The sequence below is a fragment of the Tenrec ecaudatus genome, chromosome 5 (assembly GCF_050624435.1).
Source record: "Tenrec ecaudatus isolate mTenEca1 chromosome 5, mTenEca1.hap1, whole genome shotgun sequence".
NCBI classification, from domain to species: Eukaryota; Metazoa; Chordata; class Mammalia; order Afrosoricida; family Tenrecidae; genus Tenrec; species Tenrec ecaudatus.
In genome coordinates, this window is record NC_134534.1 from 177,471,141 (window position 1) to 177,483,418 (window position 12,278).

At 48.0% G+C, this 12,278-nt stretch overlaps 1 pseudogene; it reads left to right on the forward strand.

The window, feature by feature from the left end:
• The first annotated feature begins 3,165 nt into the window (after positions 1-3,165).
• On the forward strand, positions 3,166-6,023 carry LOC142449330 (WASH complex subunit 3 pseudogene; annotated as a pseudogene).
• The last annotated feature ends 6,255 nt before the right edge of the window (positions 6,024-12,278 follow it).

Here is a 12,278-nt window from a genome sequence, read left to right on the forward strand (position 1 = left end):
AAGGGAGCCCTTGAATGATACCAACTGTTAATATGCCCTGCTGCTAACAGAAACAGTGGCAGAATTGTGTCCACCCAGAGGGAGGTGCCATGGAAGAAAGGCCTGGTGATCTACTTCCCACAAATCAACTGATAACTCTCTGGAGCACAGTTCTGCTCTGAACACACAAGTCAGGGTCACCATGACAGCCAGCAACTGGTACTGTCTGAGCAGCACAAGGATCATGCTGTCAGTCATGTCCACCTCTGCTGCCATTCAATGGTGTTTGCTCATTGCTCCTGTTCATTTTGGAAAAAAAAAAATCTATATATACTAAAGACATTTTTCCCTTAAGGAAGCAGAAGTGATTTTCATGAATTTGCACAACATCGCAGAGGTAACGGGTCCATGCTGCCAGGCCTGCCAGGGGCTGTGGCAGCCACCAGGAGAGCTGCCAATCCGACTGGCCTCCTTTTTCAGTTAGTTTTTTTTCCCTTCCTCTCTTTTCCTTTCTGTCGCCCTCCCCTGTTCAGTCTCCCTCCCCTTTGTTCTGTTAGTATTGGAAGTCAATACGACTTGAGATTGTTCACTTCCCCATTTAGGCAGGAGCTTCTCTGAGGATGCCTGCAGGACCCCGGCGCTCTGAATAACACTGATTAATTACTGCTTTGGTCTGCAGTACATGATGGGAGGAGGGGGCGGTAGGGAAGCAAAAGCAACACTCTTGAGTGGAAGCTGAAGGTTTTATTTTATTTTTTAATTTTTCACCCAACGACCCCTGTTTCGAGCTATAGATCTGGGAGGATTTTATTTCAGCACCACTGTTTTGAAGAGCAGAGGCCATGTGAGAAACTCTGAGGGGTGGAGCTGCAGGAGGTGATCGCAAGGACTGCTGAGGTCTCTTCCTGCTCCCAAATGTGGAGGTGTCTTCTTCCTCCCACTCTTCCAGTGAATTGGGCCTCAGCACTGCACAGCTGTGGCCTCAGAGAACCGCAGGGGCTGGAAGGCTCCTGGAAGAACCCACCCAACACCCTCATCTTAGTGATGAGGCCATTCATTGTGGCTCCAGGGGTGAGGTGACCCTGAAGGCCAAGGCAGCTCAGCAGCATCAACAAGGGCTCCTGATGCTTTTCCATTACAGGCTGCCCTTCCCGGTGGGTCTGCAGTCAGGTGGGGAGGTGGGTCAGACTGCACTGGTTGGGAGGGTGGGGGGGCATTTCAGGACTACCTGCCCTGTGTGAGGCAGGGGGATTCTTGCAGGGCTCTGGAGGGGAGTTGGGTTTTCTTATAGGGCACCCACACCCCCCCCACCCCGTGTCTTTTCTCTTGACCCAGGTGGCGGTCCTGTCAGGGTGCCCACGCGGGCAGGAGCGTTCCCAGAGCTGTGGGGCCGGCTGTTGGTTTCTAGGGCCGGGGCCCCTCGGTGGGCGAGGGGCCGCATCACTTAACGGGATCTCGCTCTTCAATAGGCACAGCTGCGCGGGAGCGCCTGCAGCTGCTTTCGGGGGCCCTTTGTTTGGTCTCGGGTCTAATCTTATCCGCGCCAGCAGCCGGCAGGCTCTCGGCCTGCATGTTGATGAGTGCCGCCACTGCCCGCCCGCCGCCCGCCCCGGGGACCGTGGCGGCGGCCCGTGTGTATACAGAGCCGCTGGGACAGTTTACTGTAGTCGTGGTCAGCAAAGGCCGTTCATAAACAAGGAGACGCGGGTGGCAGCATGAGCGCTCAAAACCATCATCAGCTACTCTCCAGGTGGCCTCTGAAATTTGCTTGCGGCTTTTCTCGGCATCCATACATTGGGCTACTTAGGCGGAGCCCCGCTCCCTGCACACCCTCCTGGGGTGGAGGCAGGGGAGGGGGCAGAGGTAAAGAGCACATGCTTGATGCCTCAGAGTAGAACCCTATGCCCCATTCAGGTTGCTGACAATTTGGGGCCCCTTAAAACACAGCTATACACACCCTCGCAATTCACATGTGCAGGCTCACATGGAGACTAACATACGCTCATATACATCTATACATAGCCTACAGACACATGTGCGTACCTATTCACACACAATATATACACACATGATACCCACCCACAGACACTCATACACCTTCAGTGCACTCCACACACACAAATGCATTTACACACAATGTCACAAGCATGCTCACACATTCAAAGTCTCACTGCCGCAGTGGAGCTGACCTCGGGCCAAGAAGGTTGCTGCGTCTGGCCACAAGGGGCTTATTTGAGCATCCAGCCATATTTAGATGGATTTGCCTTCGAAGTGGCCCCAACCCCTAGAGACCTCCCCCTTCCCCCCCACCCCCCCACCCCCCGGGACACAACCCTGCTCAGTCACCATTGTTCCTGTGCTGGAGCCACTGTCGGGCCAGCTCCTTGAGGTCTTTCTCATTTTTGAGCACCTTCTCCCTGACCGTGCATGCATGATGTCCTTTCCCAGGGAAAGGCCTCTCAAGAGACAAAGTCTTACCCTCCTCACTTCTGAAGAGCATGCTGGCTGTACTTCTTCCCAAACAGATTGGTTTGTTCTTCTGGCAGGCCGCGACTCTTTCTTTCTTTTTATTTTAGATCATTTTATTGGGGGCTCGTACAGCTCTGATCACAATCCAGCCAGCCAGCCCTTGTGTCACACACACTTGTACATTCGTCTTCACCAACACCACGGCACAAGTGCACTGACTCTTCTGCTCTTCCACACGCACACCTAGTGATGGAACACTCTTGGGTCAGCCTCAACTTAGCCCTCAAAGCGGCATTCTTGCTCTTCAACCATTAAGGAGGCCCTGTGCAGCAGATATGCCCAGCGCAATACGGTGTCTGCCTCTGTGACTGCTGCCTCCCTGAGCATTGATTGGGGATCCCAGGATTGGGTGAGGCTATGCAAATGCATGGTGCTTATGGTCCACCAAGGAGATTGGATAGTTTCCTCCCAATGTCTGTAAGGTGCCTTTGTAGGTGACAGGATCATGAAAGTGAGGTGTTTGGAGCCCTAATAAGAGGATTGGTCAGGGCTTAAAGAGAGGAATCCCAGAGGGAGAAGGGGGAATCGATGATCACTAAGAAGAGCCCAGAGGGAAGGGCAGGCATCCTTTGGTCCTGGGATTTCTGCTCTGAGACCCATCCAGTCCAGGAGACAGAGAGCTACAGCACTGGAGATGGCAAGAGACAGCAAGAAGCAATGGTAGAGACACGCAGCAACAGAACTGAGAGCAGCGGGAGACAGCAGTGGGCCTCCTGGGCCACAGAGCTAGAAGACTTGCCAGTGGAGTGGGGTGCCTCTGAACACCTACCAGCAGAGCTCACAGAAGTTTGTTACACTTGCCTAAGCTGGGCAGAGGCCAGGCTAAGGGGTGAGGACCAGAGAGAGGGGTGCCTGTGGGCACGGCTGAGAGGAGGCTGTCCTGATCAGAGAACTGTATCCTGAGTGTTTCCTAGCCTGAATTGTTAGATATGTAATAAACCTCACCAACGTGAGTATCGCATGTGAGTTCTACGTGGCCATTGCAATGAATTTTCGAACCCAGCACAGAGGACCGGGGGAGGGACGGTTGCTATCAGAATTGGTGAAGAAGGTTGGAGAGTGGAGGCATGTCTGAGCTCCCCCTGGTAGCAATCGGCCTTGGGCTAATGTTCAGTGTGTTTTTCCTTCTCCCGAGTAAAGGGAGAGGAGGAGGTCTAATGCCTCTGGTGCCCCATTTTTTTTTCAATTGATTAAAATTTTATTGTGATTGAAGTGATAATTTACAAAGAATATTCGTTTCCCATTTAACAATTTTTATACAGATTGGTGACACTGGTTGCCAGGCCTGCAATGCGCCAGCATTCTCCCTATTTCTACCTTGGGTTCCTCATTTCTGATTGCCCAGTTTTCCTGCTCTTCCTTGCTTTCCTAACTTTTGGGTAAATGCTGCCCATTTTGTCTCAGTTCATTGTTCTGAGAACGATGCTCCATCGATGTGTTACTGTTCACTTTATAGGCCTGTCTTCTATGTGGCTGAACAGTGACCCCTGAGAGTGATGTTAGTTCTGTTAGGAGGCATTTAAGGGTCAAAGTCTCAGGGGTAGGCGCCCCATTTTTACAGACACCTGCGTAGAGCTGTGGCATGAAAGCCCACCCAGCAGGTGGACTGGGCTTGTCCTAGAGCCCTCCAGGCATGCCCTGCTGCCACTCCAGGGTGCTGATGCCACACCAGCATCTCCCTTCCTTTGTGCATGTCAGAAAGGACGCTGGGAGAGGACCTCACAACGGGCCCCTGAGATGATGAGCTGACTGGCCCACATACTAGCTCTGTAGCAAAGAAACACGGGCTTCCAAGTCAGACATGCCTGCATTCAAGTTTCAACTTTTCCACTGCCAGCCGTGAAGCATCAGGAAGACTGTATCACGTGGAGGCTCAGTTTTGTCATCTATTAGATGGAACTTGTACATTGACCTCTATCCCTTACTTGATAAATTAATATATTTACATATACACATGCCTGTAGCTATACCTCTATAAATAGATTTTGTTTCATATTTATTTCCTCTATTTCCTTATAAATTAATATATATATATATATATATATATATATATACATGCCTATAGCTATACTACTAGTTTTTGCCTCCTATTTCTTTCCACTATAGGCATGTATATATGTAAATATATTAATTTATAATGAAAGGGATAGAGACCAATGCACATAATTTATATTTTAAGTATTAAGAAAGCAGACAGACTTTGGGCCTCTACTCCAGGCCTCCTTTCAAAAGAACACTTTGTTCTGATATCCTGGCACTCTGATACTCACCTTCTGACGTGATTACGGAAGACTAAATGGTACTTAAGCAAATATGGTGAAGAGAGCGGGTGATTCCCAGCTATCAAAAGACATAGCATCTGGGGTCTTAAAGGCTTGAAGTCAAACAAGCAGCCATCTAGCAGGGAAGTAAATAAGCCCACCAGCCTGTGTGATCATGAGGTGTCGACAGGATTAGGTATCAGAAGATCCAAAACAAACAACTATATCAAAGTGAACAATAGGGATTGGAGTGGAGATCCAAAGCCCATCCGTAGACAATTTGGATATCCCCCCACAGAAGGGTTATAAGGAAGGGATGATTCAACCAAGGTGCAGTGTAGCACTGACGAATCACCCATCATTCCTCTAGTTCCTGAATTCTTCCTCCCCACACTACCATGACCCAGTTCTGCCTTACAAATCTGGCTAGACCGGAGAATACACATTGGTACAGATAAGCGCTCTGGACACATGGAATTCAGGAAAGATAAATCCTTCAGGAACAGTAGTGGGAGTAGCAACATCATGAGGGCAGGTATGGCTAGGAAGGGGGAAGGGGGAGGAAGGGGAACCCATCACAAGTTTGGATATATAGCCCTCCACCAAGGGGACAAATAACAGAAATGTGAGTGAAGGGAGACAATGGACGGCGTAAGATAAGAAATAACAGTCCCTGCCCGGTGAGGAGGTGGATGAGGACGGGCTTCCTCTCATGGCTCGGGCATAGACCTGACCAAGGTGCCAGCTATCCCACAGGATTGAACGGTGGCTTTCTAAACCAGTTTGTGGTGCACACTGTACATTTCGACGGTTTGTGAGGAGAAAACGTCAAACCTTTCTCTTCGTATTCAACAAACTGAAACTATTCTCAATATTTTAGATAGAAACTTATCTATTCCAGGAGTAGATGGTGTCACAGTTGAAGTATCTCCCTTAAGTGCCAAAAACGTCACAAGTGGACCACCATCGGAAGCCACCAGAGAGCAAACACAGCAGAGCCGTACACAAGACTCTGGACCACAGGAGAGTGAAGTAGCAGCAGGAAATAGCTTCACCGTAGCCAAGGATCTGAGATACACCAGCTATCCTGCAATGGTTCAGGTGGGTGTTCCGGTGATGGCAATACGAAACAAGATGACATTGGAAGGACTCGACCCAGGGCTCCTTGAGCAACCAGATGCTCCAGGGCCTGATGGTGACGGCGAAAAACATGCAGAAGGAGGTTCAGATAGTGAATTGTCTTTTAGTGACTAAGCTTAATGTTGATACAAATTTTATCTACACTTGTAGGTATATGTTTACAGTGTATGTAAAACAGAGAACCTAAAGCCCTCTTGGTCTGAAAACATCAAATGACCACATAACCCCACCCACAGCTTCCTTTCTGTGAAAAATAAAACATTTATAACCTGGCAGGATGTCTCCATACCCCAAATAAAAGGCCCTCAACTGAAATATAAAGCAGCCTAAGTAAAATACAATTACTAATACAGATACTAATATGGAATTTTTCTGGATATAAATTAATTCACTTTCAGTTTAGTCATCAAAAAACATTTTTTTCATCCCTCAGTCTGAAAAAAATAAATTTGGCTAAGTGAAAAAAAGGAAATAATAACAATATATAATTGAACAAGGATTCATGAGGATAGGAGGGTGGTGGAGGGAGGGGGAAAAAAGAGGAGCTGATACCAAGGGCTCAAGTAGAAAATGTTTTGGAAATGATAGCAACCTATGCACAAACATTCTTGATAGAATTGATATATGGAGTGTTCTAAGAGCTGTGAGAGTCTCCAATATAATGACAAAAACAAGAGTACATACATGCTTTCAATCGTGATAAACAATGGATGCATTTATGGGGGGGGGCGGAAAGGCACTTGCAGGTAGGTTTAGGGAGGGAATGCATGTGAGAGGCCTGTTGGTTTATCTGGAACTCAATACCTGGCCCCCAATCCCCAAATCAAACCAATTGCCCCAGAGTTGATTCCAAACCTCCGGACTATGTAGGACAGAGGAGAGCTTCCCCTCGGGGTTTCCAAGACTGTACCTCTTTATGGAGTGGGCAGTCCATGGAGTGGTGAGTGCTTTAATGGCTGCATCACCAGGGATCTTCAATACATGGCAGCTATGATCAATAGTTTATTCTCTCTGCGGCTTAAGGCATTGGTCCCAGGAATAGGGAGCAATCACTGGTTGCAGGCCCTGAAAGAACGCAGTTCTGGTCCCCACAGCAGGGCCTGGGAAGCACCTTCCCATACTGGAGGTAGGGTGTCGAAGGGGACCCAGGGGTGGGGTGAGTAATGGATAACTCCGGGCTCCCTGTTTCCTTCCTGACTCTCCGGTGGCTTCCTGATGCTCCATGGGGCTGGTGTGTCCACTGTGGTGAGGGCAGGAAGAGATGGGGGACTTAGACAGCCATTGCCATGGATGGGGGAGGGAGGCCTGGGTTACCGAGAGCCCCACTGTGAGCTCTTATTCAACCAAACTGCCCTGACTCACTGCCATTGAGCCGATGCTGATGCATAGCGACCATATCAGACAGGGTAACACTGCCCGTGGGAGTTTCCAAGACTCCCTCTGTACTGGAGTAGAAAGCCCCATCTTTCTCCTGCGGAGCAGCTGGTGGTTTGGAACTGAGGACCTTGCGGTGAGCAGCCCAAGGCATAACCACGACACCACCAGGGCTCCTTGGACACCTACGGAAAACAAACAAACACAAACACGGAGACTGAAGCAAGCCCGTGACCACGGAGCCAACTCCAATTCCGACCGAGCCCTCTGTGTGTGAGCGCACAGATGCGCTTCGTAGTTGCTTGCTTGCTTGTGAGCGGGGTGAAGGCTGACCGAGCAGATCGGTTTTCCGTTCAGCAATCCAGACGTTTTGTTTCCCCTCACTGATGCAGTCCCCACGATGGAACAGCATCGCTCCATCCCATCTCCCCTCTGAGCTGCTCATTTCCATCCCTCCCTCGTTCCTCTCCCTCCAGACCCTGGCTTTGGGACAAATGCTGCCCTTTGTGAAGTGTTGGGAAGTAGACCCCAGAGCTGTCTTCCAAGGCACCTCTGGGTGAGTTTAAACCGCCACCCTTTGGGCTAGTAGCTCAGCCCTTGACCATCCCTTACCCATCGCAGGGACAAGCCAGTAAGACCTGTTTGACTGCGTGTCAAGAGAAAGGCTACATGAGCCAGGCAGCTGTTTAGCATCTGCTCTGCAAGGGCCCAAAGAAAGCCCTTCCTCAAACTTCAGAGGAGGGCAGCTGTGGGGACAAGGGACCACAGGAACTCCAGGGCCAAGCAGAGCCAGAGAGAACGAGGTCTTTGGAAACCACAGCCTGGGGCCAGTGGCTTAACGCATCCCAGATGCCGGATGACTTCACTTCTCCCCAGTCAGCGTGAGAAGAGCAACTCTTTCCTCCTGACCTCTGGCGAGCCAAACCACGTTCTCGGGCACGTGGGGCGGATTGGGACAAGGAGCCTGTGAGGCTCTCTTGGAAGAAGCCTGTTAGGATAACACATGTCATAGCTTAAGACCAAGCTGACCCAAATTCCACCCAGGACCGAGCGGGAAGCTGCAGGGTTTATCTTCCGGTTCATCCTTTGGGCCCCCAGCTCCCAACCTTACCTGCAGACACCAGGTGTCAAGCACTCCTGGGTCGCATGGGGTGCTCTTGTCAGCTGCTCCCTGACTCCAGGCCTCTCCCTCATCCACACTCTCATTTGACTATGGCTCTTTTCCAGGGTGATCTGGGCACCCCACAGCCCATACCCAGGTTGGCACCATGATGTTGGCAGTAAGGTATTGGTGGACAGGCATTTTATTCGCCTTCTGCCTGTAATATGGGTAAGTGAAACTGCTAGGGCTGGGGCTCTTTGGGGTGCCATGTTGTCTGGGTCTCACCTGCTTGCTGCCTCTGTCGGGGTGCAGTAGGACCACTGGCTTATCGCTCCTTTAGTGAAGTGGGTTGGCGCCCTCTGGCAGCTTTCCACCCAGCACAGCTTCCAGCGTTTGCAGGCTTGACTGGGTATATCTAGCTTACCGCTTGCCATTGACTTGGCTCTGACTCACGGTGGCCCGTGTGGGTCAGAGTAGAACTGGGCTTTTGAGGGTTTTCAGGGGCTGATGGTTTGGGAAAGAAATCACTAGGCAAGCTGTTCTTCGGAGGCACATCGGGGTAAACGTACATCTCAACCGTCTGGTTGACAGCCAAGCATTTAACCATTTGTGCCACCCAGACTCCATGTATGTAGATAGATAGATAGAGATGTATTATACACACATATGGCTACGTATATGTGTATATTTGATGATCATAGAAATATATATCTTTTGAGTAAAAATGGAATTATACTGTTTTTAAGTGGAATTATACTGTATGGCCCATTTTCGAACCTGACTTTTCCAGTCAATGGATTGGGGATGTTTTTGCATGTCCTCATGTATGTTCTAAAGCAGTGGTCCTCAGCCTTCCTCATGTGGTGACCCCAACCAAAGAAGTATTTTTGTTGCTACTTCATCACTGCCATTTTGCTACTGTTGTGAATCAAGCGACCCCTATGAAAGGGTCATTCAAACCCCCAAGGGGTCACGACCCACAGCTTGAGAATGGTTGTTCTAAAGGCTCCCTGGTTGAAGCCCTCGGTTGCTAACTGAAAAGCCCGTCAGGGGAACCCATCAGCTGCTCCCGGGAGAAAGAAGTGGTGACGGCTTCTGCACAGAGCACAGCCTTGGACACTCGCCGGGCAGCTCTTTTCTGCTGTGTCTTTTGGGCTTGTTCGAAGTCAGAATGGACACAGCAGCAATGGATTTGCATCGGGGCTGTGGGGGCTGTGGTGCGATTCTTGCCTTCTGTGGGGGCCACCTGAGGTTAAGTCCTGGCACCACATGTACAACCACCACCCACCTGCCAGTAAATGCTTGCATGTTGCTCTGAGCCTGAGCACAGTTCAGCCAAGCTGTCACCCAAAGACTTTGAAGAAAGACCTGGTTTTTAAAAAATGGCCAGTGAAAAGCCTATGGGTCACAATGGTCTGATTCCACTGTGTATGGGGTCATCAGACATCGCCAGCCAACTTGAGGACAGCAGTCAGCACCAGTGGGCATCTTCTACGATGATGCTGTTCTTAAAGAAGGCAGAATGTGTCCTTAGGAGCAGTGGCTTCCAATGCGAGGGACCTGAAAGACAATTCATGGGAGGTGAGAACATTCACAACTTCCTTTAAAGTATTTTACCTGAAAACGAACAAACACACACTAAGCTTTACTAATTTTATTATACCCAGACTCACCCAGATTCTGAATGCTCTCTGTCAGGATTCAAATTCCGTGCTGTTTTGCTAGCTGTGTGACCTTGGGAAAGTTCCTTACCTCCCCTGTGCTGCCACTGTGTCCTCACCTGCAAATAGCGGAGCAGTGGTTGTGCGCTGGTTCTGCATAAGCTCAGCGGTTCGAAACCACCAGCTGTGGGAGAAAGGTGAGGTTTTTTACTTCTATAAAGAGTTGGAATCAACGGAATGGCATGAGTTTGGGTTTGGGGTATTTTTTTGGATGAAGGGGTAGTCGTAAAAATTAAGCAAATTATTGTACATAAAATATTTATACAGTGGCTAATGCATACTAAGTGCTCAAAAAATGGAACTCTCTCTCTCTCTCTCTCTCTCTTTCTCTCTCTCTCTCTCTCTCTCTCTCTCTCTCTCTCTCTCTCTTTCTCTCTCACACACACACGCACACACACACCCACACAATTGTAACTCATGGGAACCCCATGTGTTATAAAGAACTGCTCTGTGGGATTTGCTTGGCTGTAATCTTTATGTAAAGTCGACTGCCACACCTTTCTTCAGTTGCATCCCTGGGTGGGTTTCAACCTCCAACCTTTAGATTAGCAGCTGACGGCAAACCATTTTTGCTTGCTCAATACGTATCAACCGATCATTTAAACCCACTTGGGATGTATTCATTCTCATTTCTAGGGAAACTTGGATGGGAAGATTTTAAACCAGAAGTTCTAGATTGCATGTCACTCGTGCGGTTCACTTTATAAAACAGTGAAGTATAACAACTGCTTCTTAGAAGGGAGGATGATAAGACTTAGTCTCACGTGCTTTGGACGGGTCATCAGTCTCTAGAGAAGGACATCTGGTGGGGGAAAGTAGGGAGGGAGGGAGAGAGGAGGACACAGTGGCTGCGGCAGTGGACTCAACTCCAGCCAGTCACGAGGATGGCACAGGAATGGCAGGGTTTGTCCCATTGCCTGTAAGTTCAGAACCAACTGCGCGGCTCCCAACAAGAACAGAACTCCTTGTTATATTCTTCAAGTGCACAGGAAACAAGAAGAACATTTTTATCAATACATAAATTGGATATGAATTTTGGAGCATATTAAAGAGTAGGTACATTTAAAATGATTAGGAATTTTAGTGACTTTCTGTATGATGTTATTTCATGCACAAAATACATAAAAATAGAAATGGTATCTGTCTCATCAAGGTAATCTGTCCCATTCATTTGACCAATGAATGATGAAGTAATGCTTAAAAAAAACCCAGAAGCATTTGGTTTCTAATATTTTTGTGATTTTATTGCTGGGCAAAAGTTAAGGTCAGTTACATACAAACTTTCCCCTATTTTCCCATTTTGAAATGTGGATAACAATTTTTTTCACTTGATTAAAGATCTTCCCATAAACATTTTAGTGTATTTTGGATGCTCTATTAAAACTATAAAATATATAATGATTGACATCACTGAAGTGGAAAATTTACTAGGCTGATTTCAACAAAATCTTTGTGTCCTTAGAATACGTGTATAAGAAAATTTATTGATTTAATAAGTATACCCAGTGATCTCTTTCTTCTGCTTCTATCAGCATCCTTACAAAAGATTATTTTCATTCGCATAGCAAAGATTTTATAACCAAACATTGCGATATATTGAACTTTTAATTATATAACCAAGCAATGAACCAACTTTTTACTTATTTATTTTTCTAAATCATTTTATAGGGAGCTAATACAAATATTATATCATTCCATAGTTTCCTCACATCAAGCAGTATTGCACAATTGCTCCCACAGTTTTAAAACATCCTCTTCCTTCTTGAACTCCTTGCCATTGGCTCTCTTTACCCTCTGTTCCTTGTGCCTCCCCCTCCCCCCACTGTACCCCCAGAAATGCTTATTCTCCGTGTTGTCTCCATAGCTTCAGCAATCCTGGGTTTCATATACAGAGAAACATGACAAAAAGTCAAGAGGGCTAACCCCAATGGCAAAATACATCAGAGATGAACCCCAGCATGAGAGGAGAAACACACAGAGAGAGAGGGAGAAAATGTTGAAAATCACATCAGGCCCCACACTGGATCAGAGGGGTGATCAACCAACAAGGTTTTAACCATTCAGGTCAGTGAACCGAGATGTTAAAAAACAATCGCGCACACCCATGTTGCTCTCACCAGGCCAAAATAGTATTATGGTATCAACGAGTAAAATAAAAAGAAAGTAATGACT